The 23668-nt window shown below is 42.2% G+C and overlaps 1 long non-coding RNA gene across 1 annotated transcript; it reads left to right on the top strand.

Annotated features, from left to right (window-relative positions):
- The first annotated feature begins 16343 nt into the window (after window positions 1-16343).
- On the top strand, window positions 16344-22468 carry LOC125378790. Its single transcript, XR_007220500.1, has 3 exons — window positions 16344-16462; window positions 20331-20512; window positions 22381-22468. It is a non-coding gene; the product is annotated as an uncharacterized LOC125378790 (long non-coding RNA).
- Window positions 22469-23668: the final 1200 nt, after the last annotated feature.

Below are 23668 nucleotides of genomic sequence, written 5' to 3'. Positions count from 1 at the left end.
AATGCATTACCTCATAATTAATTAATTAATTTTATTTTAGATTTATGAAATTTAGCGTGGGCGTTTCTGTAAACCATGTCAATAAAAGAAACGCCCAAGGCTACCGACAACTTGAAGTATTGATTGTATCAGACAAATATGACAGCTCTTACCGCAATATGTGTTGTAGAAGAGGTACCTATTATCCCAGGATTGTCATAGGACATGTATCAAATGAAGAATAGATGGTCACAATGACTCTATAATCAGCGACCTTTTTCAGATGATGTTAACCGTTATTCTTGCGGTCGTCAATTTTTTGGCCGCGAAGATTTGATTATTTAAAGATTCTTCTGATAAACATCGCTGTCTGGGACTTTCACTTACTCACTCCTTCCGATTGCAACCCCGTTTGTTTTGCGGGTTAGATGTGGTCCCCAGCAACCTCCTTTTGTCCAGTGAATGGATTGGGTGGTCATGATCGGTGACCTTGTGGATTGTACCCTAACGACGTGGATCATTGCTGGATCGTTGGTGTTGAATTTCCTTTTATACTAGAATGCCGTGAATTGGATCATTTAAGAAATAAATATTTCCAATCATATTATTGTAAATATCAGAATACTGATTTTTTTGTTTCACTTATGACTTGCTCTTATATACATACCTCATCTCTTCCGACAACCCCAGTATGTAAAATGTGGACTGCGTATGCTCCACTTACTTTTGTCTCATTACTTCGTATATACCTTTCGCTTGTCAACTTCTCTTTGTCACCACATACTTCATGGGCCGCCTCCGTGGTCTTGTGGTAGAGCGTCCGCCCGGAGAGCGGAAGGTCCGGGGTTCGATCCCCGGCCGCATCATACCAAAAGACGTTAAAAGATGGTACTTGTTGTTACCCTGTCTGGCGCTCGGCATTAAGGGGCTAAAACAAGAACTGGTCGGTTCGGAGTCAGTATACTTTGTCTGAGTGGGGTATTCATGTTAAACTGCGGCATGGTTTCTCAGTGAGCTAGCATTATAAATCGGTATCAGTCCGGACTAGTACAAGCAGTCACGCAAACACGTGCATGCACGTCGCTATATAAGTGCAATAATCTTGGACGCGACGTTAAACCCAATTTCACCTTACCTCACATACTTCATGCTTCATGCTGCTTCTTCTTTTTTTTCTTCTTCTTCTTCTTCTTCTTCTTCCTCAACGCACATGGGTAGCCAACGGCATGATAACAGCACCACCTCTTAGAGTATCAGCCATCAATCAAGTCAGCGAGCCTGATCACTCGATCCTGTTAGGGGTTTCTTACAAAATCTGCACAGAGAATGCCATGCTTGAAATCAGTGTGTGTCGATAGTCGTTGAGACACAATTACAGCTCTATTTGACCTCAGCAAGCTCACGACGCCATTACATGACTTCATCTGTGTTGAAAGGATTATTTTGATTGCTACGAAGGGCATACAACATGGTCCTCAACGCACACAGGTAGCCAGTGGCATGAGCAAACGCACTTACCGTTCGATAACAGTACCACTTGTGAGAGAGCATGATACTCAGTCATTATGTCAACGTCACTTATCGTTCATTCGCTACTTCAAGACATTACGTTAACTAGTCCGACTGGTAATTTCGTGGTCTGAATAGGACTAGATTGTCCCGCCGTGCTGCATTGTAAGGGGGTCCTTAGAAGTTAATCCATTTTGACAGCTTAAACGTTTATCTCTACACAACTGTTCTTCACGGACGCCATTTGCCCCGTTAGACCTTCCTCTACAACTCACCAGCACCACATTGATGACGGCTGAGTAGAACGTTGAACAGCTGCAATGAAGCATTTAGCCAAATTCATGTGATTTTAGACTTGTTTCAATCGATGCTAACTCAAAGCTGTTTCTTCAGCATTCACAGGTCAAAGAAACCTTGTCACACTTATATCAATGTAATATGATACGGAGTAAAAGAGAACTTAATGACTACCGCATAAAATACTACATACAATGTCTAGTTCTCTACCATAAATTGACAAAAAGTCAGTTAATTACAGTCCCCTTTGAAAAGATCTTGTATTTTCCCATTCTTGATGCTTAAAGGTAGGTCATTCCAACATTCAAACTACCTGATAGACCTGGTTTCCCGTATGTCTCATTTCTTTTGCATCTACTCACGGCGCCGATATTTAGGTGAAGGTAAATGGGGTTTAACGTCGCGTCCAAGATGATTGCACTTATATAGCGATATGTGTGTGTGCGTGCGTGCGTGCGTGCGTGCGTGCGTATGTGTCTGTGTGTGTGCTGTCCATGGACCAACAGCATATCCACATAAGTCCATGTACCAGCAGATCCACATACGTCCATGTACCAGCAGGTCCACATACGTTCATGTACCAGCAGATCCACATAAGTCCATGTACCAGCAGATCCACATAAGTCCATGTACCAGCAGGTCCACATACGTCCATGTACCAGCAGATCCCCATAAGTCCACGTACCAGCAGATCCACATACGACCACGTACCAGCAGATCCACATGCGTCCACGTACCAGAAGAACCACATTAGACCATGTACCAGCAGATCCACATACGACCATGTACCAGCAGATCCACAAAAGTCCGTGTACCAGACGATCCCCATAAGCCCCTGTACCAGTAGATCCACATAAGTCCACGTACCAGCAGATCCACATATGTCCATGTACCAGCAGATCCACATAAGTCCACGTACCAGCAGATCCACATAAGTCCATGTACCAGCCGATCCACATACGACCATGTACCAGCAGATCCACATTTGTCCATGTACCAGCAGATCCACATACGACCATGTACCAGCAGATCCACATAAGTCCACGTACCAGCAGATCCACATATGTCCACGTACCAGCAGATCCACATGAGTCCATGTACCAGCAGATCCACATAAGTCCATGTACCAGCAGATCCACATACGACCATGTACCAGCAGATCCACATATGTCCATGTACCAGCAGATCCACATACGACCATGTACCAGCAGATCCACATAAGTCCACGTACCAGCAGATCCACATATGTCCACGTCCCAGCAGATCCACATAAGTCCATGTACCAGCAGATCCACATAAGTCCATGTACCAGCAGATCCACATATGTCCATGTACCAGCAGATCCACATACGACCATGTACCACCAGATCCACATATGTCCATGTACCAGCAGATCCACAAAAGTCCATGTACCAGCAGATCCACATACGTCCATGTATCAGCAGATCCACATATGTCCATGTATCAGCAGATCCACATACGACCATGAACCAGCAGATCCACATACGACCATGTACCAGCAGATCCACATACGACCATGTACCAGCAGATCCACATACGTCCATGTACCAGCAGATCCACAAAAGTCCATGTACCAGCAGATCCACATACGTCCATGTATCAGCAGATCCACATATGTCCATGTATCAGCAGATCCACATACGACCATGAACCAGCAGATCCACATACGACCATGTACCAGCAGATCCACATACGACCATGAAGCAGCAGATCCACATACGTCCACGTATCAGCAGATCCACATAAGTCCATGTACCAGCAGATCCACAAAAGTCCATGTACCAGCAGATCCACATACGTCCATGTATCAGCAGATCCACATACGACCATGAACCACCAGATCCACATACGTCCATGTACCAGCAGATCCACATATGTCCATGTACCAGCAGATCCACATAAGTCCACGTACCAGCAGATCCACATAAGTCCACGTACCAGCAGATCCACATACGTCCATGTACCACCAGATCCACATTCGACCATGTACCAGCAGATCCACAAAAGTCCGTGTACCAGACGATCCCCATAAGGCCCTGTACCAGCAGATCCCCATAAGACCATGTACCAGCAGATCCCCATAAGTCCACGTTCCAACAACAGCTACACTTAAGTCAGATGCGAGTTATGTATTTTCAGCCCCAAAACACAAACGAGTGGATCTACATTAGCCTCAAGCCATGAGATCAAACATACTTAGGAAATGGCTCTTAGACATATCGATTTTCAGATTACATATATTCCCTTGCCCTACAATATTGGACATGCACACGTACACACCAGCAGGAAGAGTCACACGGGGTGAGGAATCAAATGCCTTCCGTTCTTCATTCTGACGTCCATCACAAAGACCAGTCCCTTGCCAATCAGTTCCGTCTACATCGGAATAGGTTCATTAAAGCTCAGCTAAATGTGGGTGACATCAAGCATAAGGTTACAAAGGTTTTACCACACTATATACAACGTGTCGGTGGTACTCGGAGACCATTGTTAATGCTGTAACTGCATGTAAGAGTACTATTAAATGCTACTTGACTGACGAGTGCCATATATGACCATGTCTACATCCAGAGGGTTTGACGTACATTTTTATAAATTCTGAAAAGCAAATGTTGTGCAAGAATTCCGATCACGCAGAAATATTGGATATTTAATTTCCGACATGAGGGTGTAATATTACTTGACTGGTTTGACAAAAAGGATATTGCCAAATGTTTTCTGTTTTGTTATTTTATAGATTTAAAAGCAGCAACTTGGCTAATGACCATTGGTGATCAATAAATAACTGATCCCCTTGATCACAAATGAAACATTTTCGTAATTGAATTCTCTGTCTGATATTTTCGATTTCAAAACACACGAAATAATGATGTGATTAGTGATTTAGTAAAAGATTTGACATACAGACAATGACCCGTCGTTCGCTCGAGACAAAAACAGTGTCAATATAAAATCAAATGGCTGGATTCTACAGGAATCACGAGTCTTTAACTTTTTGAAGTGAACAATATTCGAGTTAGCGAGACGTCATTGTAATTGATAAAGTTTTCATGTATTCTGTGAGAAAGATTTTTACGATTTGCTTGCGACTTTCGTTCTGTGATCGTTTCACATTTTCTACTTCATTTCCAGAACTATTTGAGGTAATGAGTCTTCTTGCAGGTGGTCTTAACCATTGAAAATTCAAGGTAATAATTTGTGCTGGATCATCGATATACTGTGACTTCCTAAATGTGTTCCAATCGTCATGTTATTGTTGGTTCCCATGGCAAATCTCCGAGTCAACTTGTAAATGTGTTTGACTGTGTAAACCAATCTCAATGTCTCGGGAATTGACAGAGCTGGTGAATACAGCTCATTGTGACAGGTGAGCGTCAGTTGTCAGACGGTGGAACCTGGGCCACAACCTGTACGTGCGGCTCTTGACGCTCGTGTTACTCGTTGAAAAGGTCAGCATCTGCGTCGCAGATGTCAATGTGAATGTGGTACATGAAAAAATAAAGCGCGAGATCGTGGGCGAATCACCTGGCGGGACTTGGTACGGCCAAGGGACACAACTCTGCCTGGTGAATTGCGACGCCTTAGATCACGAACAATACTGAACCTTATGTGAAGCATTTTTACTTTTTAAGAGAAAATTTACTTATGACGACAAAATTGGGTGAAACATATGCCTCATTATATCAAACTATTTTTTTTTCAACGTGGTTGAATAGGCCATATGTTATCAAACACAAATTTAACATACAGTTCTAATATATCATTTCATTTGGCTATAAGGCTAAGGCTAATGATAATAACACTGGTGCCAACATGAGTAAAAGAAAAACAATTATACAATTAGAAAAAAATGTGCACTATAAAGGGGTGAAGATTTTTGTTGTTTTTAATCTACGATTTCATCATTTGTCATGGGTTGGGATAATTATTTCTGTAGAAACGATTTTGTTACCCGTGAAGAAAATAAAGACGACAAAAGAAAATGTATTTTCGTGATCCATAGCTAATTCTCACAAGAACCGAAAAAACAAATGCAATTAGTTTAGCGCAGCAGAGTTGTGCCCCTTTACTGCTGGTTCGTGTAAACCGTACCTCTCCGGTTTCAACAGTGTAAAAAATATTAATTATCGTTATATAACAACTTAATTTCAAAAAGTGTGCAAATAACTTTTTGTGTGTGCAGGTACGGAAGTCGCCGATGTAATTGGCTCTCCTTCGACTTTACACCTGTTAGCACGGGCTTTAGAAGAAAATGTTGGCGATGTCCCTACTCAGGAAGCGTCTGTGCCGAGTTGTTTCCAGCTCACAGATCTACCCAGAAGGAGAATTGTCTGTCGACCCATCAGCATTACATGCCGACATCAATACCATCGAAGAGTATGTCGTATTAATTAATACTGGGATCTATCTTCTTGCAGCAGTGCTAACATACATGTAATGCCAAGTCCTTTTCTGCACTCGCCCACCCATTAGATTGTAACACTCAAACTAATTTTGGCCTTTAACATACGCGTATACAACGTAGAATTAATTGTATATACATACGGAGACTCGCATGACCATCATGATCAAATGATACAAAACAATGTATTTTTTCAGGCATTTGGTCCAGACTGTGTCGAAATCAAATCGTGTCACCAAGAGAAAGATCAAACAGGATGACATCACTCGACTGCAATATGAGGTTTTGCTTGAGCAGAAAAAGAAAGTCATTCAGCAAACTGTTTACTTTGAACTCATGAATAAGAAGCTCCGATTGGAGTTGGATAGCTTGATGCACCATGAATGAAAACGACATCCTCATGTTTGAAATGTTACTAAGAGTTCATTAAAAGATATACAATTAGTTTGATAGTGTGCTACACAGTGTTGTGTTGTATATTGTATAGCTTCAGTTGAACGAACGGGAGATAACTAACAATGTCAATTCTAATACATTGTTATCCATCTTTTACTATATACTATATACAAGTAACCAAACACGTATCACTTCGGTATATTCCTGGGTGCTCTTTACGTATGTAGCTGTCAATAACGATGAGTTGATGAGATAAGCCGATCAGTTAATACACGATTTCGACGAAAATTATGTAAACCATATTGAAATATATCTTGAATAAAATTATTGTGATAGACTCATTGCTAAAGATACACAAATAACCTTACATGCTCACCGTGAAGTCTTGGCGTTGTGCAACAAAATCAAAGTCATTGTTTTCGTGTAGCGTTTAGCTGTATTTTTTCTGGAGGGAAATGTGCACTGTACACTGGACAATATTTACGCAGTAATCTAAGTTAAAGTTAAACAAAGCTGGGAAACCTTATCACTTTGATTCAACATGAAAAGACAAAAGTGCACGCAAAAGATTTTGGTTAAACATTTGTTACAATTTTATTTTGCACGCATTGGCAAATACATACTGCGAACACTGTCAACTATTTTCTTTAGTGACAACAGATGGTATCTCTGCATTCTTCTGTATAGTTATATTAAAGCAGAGACAGTTTGACCATTTCAGTTAGTGAAATAGTGCCTTGTGATATAATCACGGATGCCCCGTCCATCTTCGGGACCTGTATATTGCCCTTCAATGTTACTGTCGTCCTCTCCATCAACATCCAGCATGGGTTCACGAAGAATTAATGCCAGATTGTGCAACACAGCACAAGCACCTGTGAAATATAGTATGATTGTTTAAAGGGTTTACAGTATTGTTATCATTCGATTCTTATGTTATATGAAGGAGTGTTTCCCACTGGTGTTAGCACTGTTCCAGCTATATATATATGCGATGTTATATATCGGTTAGCTTCAAATTTATTTCATAGTTACAATCATGTATATTATTATCTTAGTAAGCTAACCAATGATGGTGCAAACTCTCTCTGGGCTCATCCTGATTTCACCGTGCAGAACATGGAAACGCCGTTTGAGCCACCCAAATGCTCTTTCTATGGTTGACCTTGTTCTTTAATGGGAAGAGTTGAATCGCTCTTGCTCGGGGCTAGATGGCTTTAGATACGGAGTCATCAAATACGGACGACATGCGTATCCACTGTCACCGAGAATAACGCCGTCTTGTAGAGTCGTTTGGTGTGTTTCCAGGTGTTGCCGCACGTTACTCATCTTGAACACGTGGCTGTCATGCGTACTGCCTGGCCATCTCGCCACTAAGTCAGTAAATTTACCTACAGAACGAGACAAATGGGGTCAATGTCAATATAAGTCAATATTACCATCAAACTTGGTTCATATAGCAGCCACTGCCATATAGCTAAAACATTGCTGATCGCGGCGTTAAACAACAAATGCTGAAATCATATCATACTATAAAGATTTGTCTGATAGCTATTTCGTTTAACAACGTGAATGGTGTCAGGGTCGGTCGTAAACATATTGTCCTTGTGACTTTGAAGGGAGGACGTGTATGCTCCATGCACAGGTTTAACAGTGACATTTGATTTGTTTTTATTAAAAATATTTAACACACCTTGGCTGTCACACACTGCTTGAACGTTGATCGAATGGTAGCCTTTCCTATTGACAAAGACAGGTTCGTTGTCTGATGGTGCCTGTATCCGTACATGTGCCAGGAAATCGAAATATATGGTAAAATTCCTTTCTAATGTCGCCTTTATCCCTCCCGGACGGCCAGGTAACAAACCTGGGCACAAGAGACGCAATGGCAAGGGAAACCTTCCTCACAACTCGTGAGGCTGTTGATTTGTCTGTCCCTATTGTGTCGCCAGTGATTTGCAGGAAACTTCCACTTGCAAAGAAACGTAGGGCTACCGGAACCTGATAAAATGATTATATTTCCATAATACTTATATCTACTTTGTTATTTATTTGGCTGCGTTTTCATTATGTATCAGTAAGTAAAGTGTTAATGATTGATATAAGATGTGCATGCTTTAATTAATACAAAGGTTCTTTTGGCTGGAATCGAACACGCAAAACTGTTCTCTTCAGTGTGCACGACACATATACTTTTTTAAGTCATTAGAGTAACTCCCCTTTATGAAATTGATCATGGCTGACAACGCCAAGTTGAAAACGTATCTTTCTGGAGTGAAGTGAAAGGGATCCATGAATATACATTATACTTTCAATTGTGAAATATATTTACAAGGTTGGTATCGTTAGGCTGCATATATGACTTTACCAACACAGACCAGTGAGCTGACTCACGCAGAAGTGCGTTTCATTCATTGTAAAGATTGCCGCTATACATTTGCCCGATGTGGCGCGATAATTATGTGTTTATTTCAAACTTGCTGAGTTTCTAGTGACGACGTGTTAATTATCAAACATTTACCTGTAGTTCAACACTAAGTGCGTGTGATCTTGCAGATTTGGGCTGTAATTCATCTCTCACAAGATCGCAGACATATCTGATGCTTGCCTTCCCAAAACGGTAGCGGGCCCTTACTTCTTCATCGAGGTGATGAGTTCGTTTTCTGAAAACACGGTATTTCCTTGTGCGTCCTAAGCGTTCAAACAATATGTTCGCGGCCATGTTTGTTTTTAATGACACGCTTATGATGCCCCAGAATCTTCATTAAGTTAAAGACGCGCTAATGACAGCACGACGTCATTAAATCGTTGGTACAACTGGATTTAATGATACATTAGTTAATGAAGGTTTAATGACACGTTAATGCATCATTAAAGTTTGATACAACCCGGTCCAGGTGAGAAAATTGTTAAATGAGAGTTGATATAGATGATGTGTGAATGATATATAAACACCACATCTCCGAATAAAATTATGTTTAAAATGTATGTCATACGTTTATAATTAATCGTGAAACAAACAAAATATGTTTGTTTACATCTCGCTGCACTCTGTGACCTCAGACTGACCCGAGGTTTGCCCAGCTAATGTGGCGCCAAATGTACAATGACAGTGACGTCAGACTGCTGATGACGTCACGGGTACTGCTTTGCGACCAAGACCTCACACCATAGGGACCGAAATCGGTAATTCTTCCATGAATTTGGAATTTACTCGATTCTGATTGGTCAATCAGAGGCTATTAAATCACAATAAACCCCCTCTGATTGAAACAGCTGGTTTGACGACCGCATCACCGCGGAAGCTAATATTCATAGAATAGTACTATTTTCAGTCTCTGTCGGTAGGCATATTTAAATAATTATATCTACAATTACAGGTTACAAAATGCACAGGTGCGGTTGCAACAATATTGAAAGGGTGTGTGGCAATACATTTCAACCAGGAAACACGATAGAAATCTACAAAGGGAATGTATTTACGTTTTGGAGACAACAGAGAGCTTGTAATTTTGGCGCTTTTCTATATACGACTGTGACGTCATATCTTTTGCGTCACAATGAGCGATATGACGTCATAATGGTGACGTGCGATGTATTGCGAAAGCCTTGCAAAGCTTGCTTGTTTTCTTTTGGGATGCCCAACTCATGTTAGCTTACCAAGTTGCTGTGCTTATATGCTTTCAATGCCTATCATATGTTCGAGTGAAGTATTACGGTGTAAACAAACTGCTTGAGTATATAGCGCCATATTTTGTTCGGTGATTCCGTAATTCAGATCGATCACCCACTCAAAACACTGGACTCATCCCATGCCGCTTCACTCAGTATATTTTCTAACACCAAAGAGTTCGCGTTGTATTTAGTCATGGTAGAATGGAGATAAACATACTGTGTTTTCAATGCAGAGCTAGGTTACCTGTAGATTTAACCGCGCTAAATTTAACATTTGAAACGTCACGCTGTGCGTTCGGTTCCAAATTCAATTTAGCGAGGTTAAATCTACAGGTAACCTAGCTCTACATTGAAAACACAGTATGTTTATCTCCTAATCCTACCATGAATTTGGAATTTACTCGATTGTGATTGGTCAATCAGAGGCTATTAAATCACAATATACCCCCTCTGATTGAAACAGCTGGTTTGACGGCCGCATCACCGCGGAAGCTAATATTCATAGAATAGTACTATTTTCAGTCATTGGGCGCGTTGCAAGCCACAAATCGCTAAGAGAAAGCAAATTAATCGCTCATCCCGGTGTCTGCAGCAGTTCGAAGCGCTTGCGCACTCTTCCAAAATGGCGGCGCAACTAGCGCTTGGTTGCCTTGACGTAATGAAGAACGTCATAGAAGAGGCTCGATGACGAGCTGATGGAATTTATGATTACTTTGAAGATGTAGAGCAGGCTGAGGATGATGGGGTGTTGGCTGCCTTTGCTCATTACCTCGTTGATCCAGTCAAAAATTTCTTGTTCCGCTGTCAAAGTAAGCCGCCATTTTGGTTTGAAAACGAAGCGACCTCAGCCAGCGATTGTTTCGCTTGCAAGCGGCTTAGAGTTAGCGCACTGTTGTAAGGCGAATCGCTGTACATCGCTTGCAAGCGATTGGCGCTTTGCAACGCACCCATTGTCGGTAGGCATATATAAATAATTATATCTACAATTACAGGTTACAAAATGCATAGATGCGGTTACTACAATATTCCAAGGATGTGTGGCAATACATTTTGTGCAAAAAACACGATAGAAATTTACAAAGGGAATGTATTTACGTTTTGGACACAACAGCTAGAGAGCTTGGAATTTTAGCGCTTTTCTATATACGAGTGTGACGTCATATCTTTTGCGTCACAATGAGCGATATGACGTCATAATGGTGACGCGCGATGTAGAGCGAAAGCCTTGCAAAGCTTGATTTGTTTTCTTTAGGGATGCCCACCTCATGTTAGCTTACCAAGTTGCCGTGCTTATATGCTTTCAATGCCTATCATATGTTCGAGTGAAGTATTACGGTGTAATCAAATTGCTTGAGTATATAAAGCGCCATATTTTGTTCGGTGATTCCGCAATTCAGATCGACAACCCACTCAAAACACTGGACTCAACCCATGCCGCTTCACTCAGTATATTTGCTCACACCAAAGTGTTCGCGTTTTATTTAGTTATGGTAGAATGGAGATAAACATTCGGTTCCAAATTCAATTTAGCGGGGTTTAATCTACAGGTAACCTAGCTCTACATTGAAAACACAGTAGGTTTATCTCCTAATTCACAGGACATCGCAATGCTGGCTTCGTGACATATCATGTGTATTCGCAAGAACACGTGGTCGACATAGTTTAACAAAAGCTGAATATACATCTTTTCTATGGAGTTGTTCTTAATATGTGGAAATAACTGCTGCTAAAATTTATAAATATTTCTCGCGGGGTAGCCAAAGACTCCAATTCGATTCCCCACATGGGTACTAGTGTAAAACGTATTTCTGGTGTCCGCCGTGATATTGTTGGTGTTCTGCAACAAGTAAACCTCTTTAAAAGTTTCCTGCAGGGTGTCCAAATTTGTTTGTTTCGTAACGCCGCACTCAGCAATATTCCAACGGCGGCGTGGACATCATCTTGACCAGACAATCCAGTGACTGATATTATGAGCGACGATTGTATTATCCCTGAACGCCAGATCTAGAGGGACAAATATGTCCCCTCTCTTCACCACTTGGAAATTTCCTGTTTTGTGATACTCTCCACTGTTATCTTAGGCGAACAAAATTACTGAAAATGACCTCTGAGAATTAAGTACATCGCAAATCTCGCCATTTATGACACATTACTAAATCACAATTCAAGGCGTTATTTAGTGTTACATCTATGTTAAGTAATGACACGTCCCACTTTTATCTTCTTTTCTTTTTCATTTTTAAGACCCGTGAAGATCCGGGACAGAATTTAATAGATCTTCGGATCGATGCTCATGATATCAATCACTGGATTGTCTGGTCCAGACTCGATTATTTACAGACCGCCGCCATGGAGCTTGAATATTGCTGAGTGCGGCGTAAAACAACCAACCAACATTTTTTAACGTACATTGACATAGACATAAAAAACCATTGTGTGCACAGCTCTGTGTCCGGGGTCATAAGGTATCTGTCGTCAACCTTGCATTTAGTTAATTTTAGTAAAATTAGTAAAAATCAATGCTGATTTAATTTGAGAATATATATACACAGAGTTTATTCGTCCTAATGTTGATCCCACTGAATGTAGAAATTCTAAATGAGTGTGGATGTAGACTTTTTTTCCGATATTTATATTTTGTTTGTTTGTTGTTTAACGCTGTACCTAGTTTAACACAGTTTCCCAGCTATATGGCGGCGGTCTCTAAATGTATATTTAAAAAAAAATAAAATAAATAGTTTATCTGGTACTAAGGAAAATAGTGATGATCGTTATATTTCACAAGGTGCATACAGTTTTTCCACATGTCAGTGTTTTGTTTGTTTGTTGTTTAACGTTGCACTCAGCAATGTTCAAGCTATATATGACGGCGGTCTGTAAATAATCGAGTCTGGTCCAGACAATCCAGTGATTGATATAATAAACATTCATCCACCCATTTGGGATACGATGACATGTATCAACCAAGTCACCTAGCCTGGCCTCCCGATCCCGTTAGTCGCCTCTTACAACAAGCATAGTCGTCTTTTGCAGCAAGTTTGGGTTAAATAAATCACAAGTTGGACAAGTGGGGCACACTCAGATACGCAAGTATGTTGTGGGAATTACTCTCAATCATCTCTGACAACAGATAGATGCCGGGAATTACTGATTTACTTTTCTGTAAAATTTCTTTCTGTTACACACGTTGGGGTGGCGAGGTGGCTTAGAAGTTCAAACGCTGAGAACGCTGCAGGTGCAATCAACTTTTTTATGCTGAAGATTGTTAAGCCTTGTCGAAAATTTCCGATTCCAAAAGCATCGCCTCCAGTCAAGGAATGTTGATTCACGATTCTTGTCACGTGTTTGGGTGGTGTTTTTACTGATTTCGCTCCGATTTACTGATATAATATATATACACAACCAACACAAAACGTCGCCACAACTAAAATAACAGTCACTGTATTAGCCAGTTACGATGCTATCATGACGTCCCGTTTCAGCCGAGTACGCACACACGCGCACGTACGCACACACACACACACACACACACACACACACACACACACACACACACACACACACACACACACACACACACACACACACACACACACACACACACACACACACCACACACACACACACACACACACACACACACACACACACACACACACACACACAACACACACACACACACGTATGGCTACGATTCATACACTAATGTCGTTATTATTAGTAATTGACCAGAGAGTGATATTATATACTAAAATAGACAATTGCTCCATTCTTTACATAAATACACACATAACAAATATATAATACGCACGCACGCACGCACGCACGCACGCACGCACGCACGCACGCACGCACGCACGCACACACCACATTGTGCACGTACGTCCAGCAGTTATAAAGCTAGTGAACATACTACTTCTTGGAATAATGTATTTGGGACATTCAAGAAAGTGTATATTTTTACACGGATCTCCACAAGAGCAGGATAGAGTATCATTAAGTTTACTTTGAAAAAATCTGCATTTAGGTGAGGTGAAATTGGATTTAACGTCGCGTCCAAGATTATTGCACTTATATAGCGACGTGCATGCATGTGTATATGTGTGTGTGGCTGCTTGTACTAGTCCGGACTGATGCCGATTTATAGTGCTAGCTCACTGAGATACCATGCCGCAGTTTAACATGAATACCCCACTCAGACACAGTATACTGACTCCGAGCCGACCAGTCCTTGTTTTAGCCCCTTAATGCCGAGCGCCAGACAGGGTAACAACAAGTACAATCTTTTAACGTCTTTTTGTATGACGCGTCTGGGGAACGAACCCCGGACCTTCCGATCTCCGGGCGGACGCTCTACCACAAGACCACGGAGGCGGTCTTCTGCATTTAGGGATCTGCAGGGTGTCTTAGACGTGTATGTAATATGTTAGCTCTTCGGGTGTAAGTAAGGAGGTGGAGCTGTAAAAGTTGTTTTGATCATATGTTTGAAATTTGGCAATGACGTCGTACTTCTGTATTCAGGGGGTAACTTATTCCATAGTTTGATTGAAGAAGGTATACATGAACGCTGGTGTGTAGTAGTTACTTCATGGGGTCTGTTGATATTGGGGCGGTCGGGTAGCCTAGTGGTTAAAGTGTTCGCTCGTCACGCCGAAGACCCGGGTTCGATTCCCGACGTGGGTACAATGTGTGAAGCCCATTTCTGATGTCCCCCCGCCGTGATATTGCTGGAACATTGTTAAAAGCGGCGTAAAACCATACTCACTCACTCACTGTTGATATTGTTCTTATTTCGTAACTCATAACTAATAATAATAAAAGTTGACACTTTGGATAGTAACGTGCCATGCAAATACGATGGACATAAACAAAAAACAATATTCTAATTTATACAAGGCTTTTTTAGATTTTTTCTGTCTGACAGTATCCCCATCCTGTATCAAAATATTAACTCGATCTTGACGAAAATTTAGAGAGACCTGCTCCTATGCGAGCTGCTGCTTGTTGAATTATTTCAAGTTTTTTCTGTTTTTTTTTACTACGGTTACATCATATCTCCGAAGTATATTCTAATATATGTGCACTTTGTAAGTGTCGAAATCGCTCATTTTACCACGTCGTCATGCTTTTTTCGATATCGGTCTCCAGAGCGACGCTCTCTCCTGAGGCCTTTATCGAACCATTGTGTTTTTTTCCGTAGGGCGAATAGTTAAATACTTTGAGGGTGTACCCTCACACGTGTTATCTTTTATCGGAAAGTGGAAAAGTTTACACATTCCATTGATGCCCTACAATAAATAATTCGTTCCTATTGTTATGTATAAATGTATATTCATTTTAGAGCCTGTTTATAGAGCCATACACAAACGAAAACTCCTCTATGGTCAACAAACAAACAAACAAACAATCACAACAAACTAAATTGGGTAAAAATACTGCGTACATTCTTTCGTGTTTTTCTATAACAAAAGTGGTGAATATTCTCATTGAAAAGATCTTCATTCAGATCACCAACGAGAACGATGTCACGAACAACATGAAAAGAAGTTTCTACCATGTGCCCTAGAACAGTCCAATATGAAATAGGGGAGTTGGGTGCGAGGTAGTTGACACAAAGTCGAAAACATTTCTGTGGTGAATAAACTTGAAACCACAATGATTCAGTATTACATACTTCCAAGTCTGTTATATGATGGATACTGAGGGAATTAGAGAAATATACAATAATGCCACCCCAAAACATTCTCTGTCCCCCCTGTGCGGTTCATGGAAGAGGTCAAGGAAAAGATCGGCTGATGAACACTTTGAGTCAAGGTAAAATGGGGTTTAACGTCGCGTCCAAGATTATTGCACTTATATAGCGACCTGCATGCACGTGTATGTGTCTGTGTGTGCCTACTTGTACTAGTCCGGACTGATGCCGGTTTATAGGGCTAGCTCACTGAGATACCATGTCGCAGTTTAACATGAATACCCCACTCAGACACAGTATACTGACTCCGAGCCGACCAGTCCTTGTTTTAGCCCCTTAATGCCGAGCGCCAGACAGGGTAACAACAAGTACCATCTTTTAACGTCTTTTGGTATGACGCGGCTGGGGATCGAACCCCGGACCTTCCGCTCTCCGGGCGGACGCTCTACCATTAGACCACGGAGGCGGTGATGAACACTTTGAAGCTTAAGGTGAGTTGGCGTACATCTATTATAAAATAACCCAATCGTTGCCCTGTATGTTGTGATGTCCATCGTGGGAAAGACTCCCGCCAGTATCTCCTATCCAAAAGTTATACACGTATGCATTGCCGCTCAGTCCATTTAATTCTCTCTATTTTTTAGGGGGGACACGGGCGGAAGTCATTTCCCAGACTGGACTAATGCCAGCTGCACAGTACCAGCCCACTGAAATCCCATGCCAAAGTTTAACCTGAATACCCCACTGCATACTGAATGGTCCGACCAGTCTTTTGTTTTATCCCTGTAGTTATTGTCGAGTGCCAGGCAACGAAACAAGAAGTACCATCTATTGTATCTTGGTATGACTCTCCTGGGGATCGAACCTTTCACTCTCCGGGGAGATGAATGGTTGTCCAGAGCTGTTGGTGTCAGTATTAGTTTGTTACCTTCTGGCAGTTTCTGTTTTAGTTGGTTCCATAGTAGTTCCAGTCAATCCGTTTGTTTTACTGGAAGCTGGAAGGTACGACATGATTAAGAAAGAAGTAGTCCTTTGGATTTTTGTACAAAATGACCAAGCAAATGTCCTCCTGTAGATCATCACCACCCCTTATCTGCATCCGTACCCATAAATAATGAATGGCCCACTATCATTCTGGTTACATCCATGGCCAGATGACCCGTGAAGATTCCGGGGTAGAATAGGTCTTCAGCAACCCATACTTGCCGTAAAAGGCGACTATGCTTGTCGTAAAAGGCGACTAACGGGATCGGATGGTCAGACTCGCTGACTTGGTTGATGCATGTCATCGATCCCAATTGCGTGGATCGATGCTCATGATGTCAATCACTGGATTGTCTGGCCCAGACTCGAATATTTGCAGACCGCCGTCAGATAGCTGGAATATTGCTGAGTGCGGCGTAAAACAACAAACAAACAACCAACCATGGCCAGATATTTCCATCACACGTCTTTTCGGAATGTTGTAGATGCTGAATAGGATGCTAAAATAGATAGTAAACATGGTGAAAGAATTGTCTGAAGACGAGAGCTTGTACGAGTCTAATTCGAAAATGTGACCGTAGACCTGGCAAAATGTAATGAGATACACGTATAAAACGGTCTGGTCATGCATGCACTGAAGTTGACTGAAGTTTATCTACAGTAAACTACGGTTATAACGAACTCAAAGGGACTACTAATTTTAGTTCGTTATAACCGTAGTTCGTTATAAGTACATATACAGCATGACTACAGCAAGTAGTCGGGACCAAAAAGTAAGTTCGTTATATCCGTCTGTTCGTTATAAGCGTGTTCGTTATAACCGTAGTTTACTGTATATTCAAACATATATACAAGTCAGAGGGAATGGGTGCATATTCAGAAAGAAATGCGATCATAAGTGACTTGTAGTGAAACCAAAGAGTTCTAGATAATTTTTGTCATTAAGTAGTCATGATTTATCACGGGTCCGGGTAGTCCTGTGGGCACCCGGGTCCGGGTAGTCCTGTGGGCACCCGGGTCCTACTCAGTATCCACCCGACCCGAGTACCCGAGTTAACCGTCTCAGCCCGGCTAAAGACGTCCATTGACCCTGATTCAGTGAGAGATTGTTGCCATATGTTCACAATTGAATATTACATGGATTCAGACATTCTAAACTACAATGTCAATGCAATATTATCCGGTCGAGGCGAATGGATGCAGTCGCTGTGGACACCACGACATATGTTCGAGAGCCCTTCGTGGGGGCGGGTGGTCCAGTCGTCTGAGGCGCCGCGATTCGCTGTGCAGAGTTGCGTCCCTTGGGCACGCCAGATACCTATGATTGTGGGTTCGAATCCCGGTTCGCCCCGATTGTGTTTTTAGGTTTGTCAGCACCATACCCATGCTCGTGGGTTTCACCGAAGTAGTACACGTCTGAGACCTGCATCACTTCGGTCTTTCCTCCCATATTAAACTGACACGCCGCGATATAACTGGAATACTGTTAAAAGCGGCGTAAAACCCAACTCACTCATCCACTCGAGCTCTTCGGAGGACGTATGTCTGCTGTTTTGCCGACTTGTATCAAAGATGTCAGGTAGAATTAGTCATGAGGGTACAGTGAAAGCATGTTCATTCCTGAACATCCGCTATATTTCTTTTATTCAATATAGATTTGATAAGGTAAACTTTTTAGTGAATGTGTGTATTTCTTTAAAGGAGGTTCACGCATCTGTAAGTGTGCTGTCGTGATATATGGACAACTTACATGTACATTTTTTGTTTCACTGCTGATGGTGACCGATACTGATTAAGTTTGGGGTGAAAGATCAGTTTGCTGGAGCCGTTCATTTGTTATGCAGAATTTGTTATTCACGTGAATGTTATGTGGCAATACAGTAAAGCAGTCGTGACCTTTGATAAAGTTCAGTCAGAAAGCATGATATATATGTGTTTATTACAGCCATGTTATACTCATCTTCCTGAGGCAAGGGAGTTAACTGACAGTAAAAGAAGTCCGGTTTCCACCCTTGCAGAACTATACTGGAATCCATTCGTCACCACTCGCCACTTTCCGTAACCTGCAAGAAGACTCGTCCCCCTGTCCATGAATGTTATGTGCGAAAATACGACAAATCAATCAGAATGCGCGTATGAAGAATCATTGTCAAAGAATCCCTCGGGAATAATTTTTGCACGTAAAAATATACCCAAGACACAGTTAAATGTGTTCAATCATAATGTATAATTCCGCATGTCCCGGTGTGCTTTAAATTGCATCTGATATATACTAGTAATATATGGGGAAATATATGTGAACCATTAGGCAACGAGTTGACAATTGTTTTAGGTATGCCCGTTTGCGCTAAGACGGAACCCGGTCGCAAAAATGGCCATGAGAAGTGCACGAGTTCGCAGTTCGGCTTGTCCCGGAATAACACGAGTTGGTCACGAATGGACTGGAATCTTTGGGCTCGATTGTAGCGTCACCAATGGCTACTATCAGTTATGTCCCCCCAATGCTCCTTCTACTGACCAATCAAATTCCGATTCTCATATTACGTTCATTTGCTTCAAACAAAATGGCGGCGTCCAGTCAAGACGATCTGTATATTATGTCTGTGTTCATTATCGCCATGTTCTTCTGTACTGAAGTAAGATAATTATGCTGTCTATGCCTCATTTTGTTGTTTACCTACGTTACTATTTGTGTTGATTTGTTGTAGCCAAACGTATCCTATGTTATTTAAAGGTGTATTCGTTTTACTCTTTTATTAAGACCATCATAATCTGGGGCGATCGGGTAGCCTAGTGGTTAAAGCGTTCGCCCGTCACGCCGAAGACCCGGGTTCGATTCCCGATATGGGTACAATGTGTGAAGCCCATTTCTGGTTTCCCCTGCCGTGATATGGCTTGGATATTGCTAAAAGATGCGTAAAACAATACTCACTCACTCACCCTTCACAATCTAATGTTGCAAATGTATCCGAAAATTCAGGTGAACTACATTGCCGTGTGGCTCTAGTTTAGTCAATTGTTCCACACACTCTTCATTCCAATCAAAACATTAACATGTTTAAGTATGACCAATGTTTGTATTATTATCCCCCCGTGTGAATAACGGGGGGATAAAGCGATCATGTTCGTCCTTGTTGAAACTTGCTATACAGATCGGACTGGTGGTGAATTGGCCCCTAGTGATGTTTTGGGATTTTAAAAAACATTATAATTATTTGTGTCTTCACTGAAGGTATCAAATGGCAATAAACCGAAAATGGGGTATAAGTAGCCAAACTCCATTTCCGAATTGTACCAGACCGGGGAAATATGTCACCTCCTGACGACTCCTGTTACACATGTCGGAATATCTGATGTTTAATATGTCCATTTCAGTGAACTGCGAGAGATTCTGGACAACCAAGAGGTGTGTGTCCACCCTGTGATGACCAGCCTCATCACAGATCTTGGAGAACGTGGAGTAGCCGGACAACCAAGAGGTGTGTGTCCACCCTGTGATGACCAGTCTCATCAGTGAGATCTTGGAGTACGTGGTGGAGCCAGAGGGACAAGTAAAGGTGATATGGATTGGCTTCGTGCAAGGCTACAGTGGGTGAAGTTAATTCTTGGCGTCCTCTGTTGTCACTGTTGGTAGCCTGGTGGTTAAAGCGTTCGCTCGTCACGCCAAAGACCCGGGTTCGATTCCTGACATGGGTACAATGGGTGAAGCCCATTTCGCCGTGATATTGCTGGAATATTGCTAAAAGCGGCGTAAAAACATACTCACTCACTAGCGAGATAGCCAATAATAGTGATCTCACTGGAATCCGGTTCAAAACATGTTCACTTGATACCCGATAACATGAACACTAGATACCCGATAACATGTACACTTGATACCCAATAACATGAACACTAGACACCCGATAATATGTGCTTTACGCTTGTCCTCCCCAAATTACAATTTTTGGCATTTTTCCACAAATTATTTAAATGCATAAAATATCACGGAGATCAGATTATTTATTCACAGGTGACGTGATACATTTTACCGGGAACAAAGTGCATGTACACCGATATTTCTTAGGAACAACAGACACCACATTGTCTTTTTGCAATACAGTTAATATTGTCACATGATTAATTTTATGGCCGCTGTGTTGTGTCGTACTGATGCGTGTGTACGTTGGAAAGCTTATTGAATGAAGCATAACTCGCTCGCTCGAGCCATCACCCATGAACATGCTTTGTTGTGTGATAACTGATGCGTGTGTACTTTTGACAGCTTATGACGTGAAGCATTATCACTCACTCACTCACTCATTTGGCCGCTCTGTTGTGTAATACTGATGCGTGTGTAGTTTTGACTTTAGGGAGGCTTATCTGTGGATCGGGGTAATATAGGGAGACTTCACTGTGGATCGGGGTAATATAGGGAGGCTTCACTGTGGATCGGGGTAATATAGGGAGGCTTCACTGTGGATCGGGGTAATATAGGAAGGTTTCACTGTGGATCGGGGTAATATAGGGAGACTTCACTGTGGATCGGGGTAATATAGGAAGGCTTCACTGTGGATCGGGGTAATATAGGGAGGCTTCACTGTGGATCGGGGTAATATAGGGAGGCTTCACTGTGGATCGGGGTATTATAGGGAGGCTTCACTGTGGATCGGGGGTAATCTAGCGAGGCTTCATTCTGGATCTGGCTAATATAGCGAGGCTTCATTGTGGATCGTGCAAATGTGGGGAGGCTTCACTGTGGGTCGGGGTAATATAGGGAGGCTTCACTGTGGATCGGGGTAATATAGGGAGGCTTCACTGTGGATCGGGGTAATTTTGGAAGACTTCACTGTGGATCGGGGTAATCTAGGGAGGCTTCACTGTCGATCGGGCAAATATGGGGAGGCTTCAGTGTGGATCGGGGCCAAAATGTCTATTGTATATGGGTCATGCTAGGTGCAAGGGTGGCCCAGTCGTCTAAGGCGCCGCGATTCGCTATGCAGAGTTGCGTCCCTTGGGCACGCCAGAAACCTATGATTGTGGGTTCGAATCCCGGTTCGCCCCGATTATGTTTCTAGGTTTGTCAGCACCATACCCGTGCTCGTGGGTTTCACCGAAGTGGTTAACGTCCCAGACCTGCATCACTTTTGGCTTTCCTCCAACATTAAGCTGACACGCCGTGATATAACTGGAATAATGTTGAAAGCGGCGTTAAACCCTACTCACTCACTCACTCAGTGTCATGCTTGTTATCAGGACCACTAGAACAAATCGGGTCGTCTCAGTCCATTGCTGATTGGCTCTTGCTTCCAGACACTGGTATGTTTGGCACAGTAAAGACGAAGAGACCAAAACGTCTCCAGCTCATAAGCTTGACATCAACAACCAAACATAATGACCCCTTCGATATGATTTATTGAATTACTTACATTACTCCTTTTGACAGAAAATGAAGCTGCGTGAGGTCCAACTGAAGACAAAGTGGATCAAACCAGTTCTGAGGCGGCCACGACCGGAAGTGATGTCATGTTACCGCTTGTCACATCTGGAGGCAGGTCTGCAACAGTTATAGTAATGCCATCTTCCCGAGGCAACGGACTAGTATTGTGGAGTCCAATCGAAATCGAAATCCGGTTCGTAACTGAGCATGTCGATTGCAGGATTTACAAAACATGTGCAGCGCCAAGGTGCCCGCGTGATTTGATGCACTTTGCGGTGCAAGTCCAGTTTTATCACAATAAAGATCTTGATTATTTATCAGATCGTCTTGATTGGGCGCCGCCATTTTGTTAGATGCAAATGCAAGTGATACGAGAGGTGGTCCTCGGGAAGCAGGATACAAATGTAAAAAAAGATGATAAATTGAGTAAAATCTATTTCTCCTTAATGCATCTGTATCAGACGGCGCTTGGCATACCTTAAAATGAGGTCCTCACGACAAGGTCGGGATAGCCGTACTCGCAGATCGGCACTACGCATAGCTGGAATATTGCTGAGTAGACACCGTGTGTGATGAAAGACCGCAAAAGCAATTTCAAGCTAGCAATCATCAATTGTGCTATAATAACAAAAATATGACCTTTCCTATGTGCATGTTGGTTACGATCGTGTGCGCCGTCATTGAAACACTCCGGATCTAGGAGCAACACAAACATTATTCTTCTCATTCCAAAATAAACCACAAACGTTACTGATTGCTAGCTGGAAATTGCTTTTGCGACAACATCTGGAACGCCAAACTTGCAATATGCATGCAATGACGGCGGTCTCCATCAGACAATCCAGTGATTGACATCCCCATTGGGAGATGACATGCATCAACCGAGCCTGAACACCCGATCCCGTTAGTCGCCTCTTACGACAAGCATCTGCTAAAGACCCGGGTCCCAGAGAATGGTAGTGTAAATGGATAACAAAGAGGTCTGGCGGCTGACAAATTTATTCTACTCAACTATACTTAAGATCATAAATAACCATATGAGCATCGATCTACACAATACTCTGATCTTCGGGTAGCCTTGTGGTCACGCCGAAGACCTGGGTCGATTTCTGGGTCGGTTATGGAGGTCCAAAGATATAAATGAATTTCTCAAGTGCAGACGTCAAGGACACGGCTTCGTTACATTTTGTCTGTGCAGTGGACGTTAACCATCCGTGCCAGGCAAGATCATGAGCACACTTTATAACCAGATGCTGTATATCAGTTGAGATGAAACACCCGTTATCCCTCAGAA

This window comes from Haliotis rufescens, unplaced genomic scaffold (genome assembly GCF_023055435.1).
Source record: "Haliotis rufescens isolate VD_foot unplaced genomic scaffold, xgHalRufe1.0.p SCAF_13, whole genome shotgun sequence".
Taxonomy (NCBI): domain Eukaryota; kingdom Metazoa; phylum Mollusca; class Gastropoda; order Lepetellida; family Haliotidae; genus Haliotis; species Haliotis rufescens.
The sequence above is the reverse complement of the archived record's forward strand: the minus strand, read 5'-3'. Positions and strand labels throughout refer to the sequence as shown.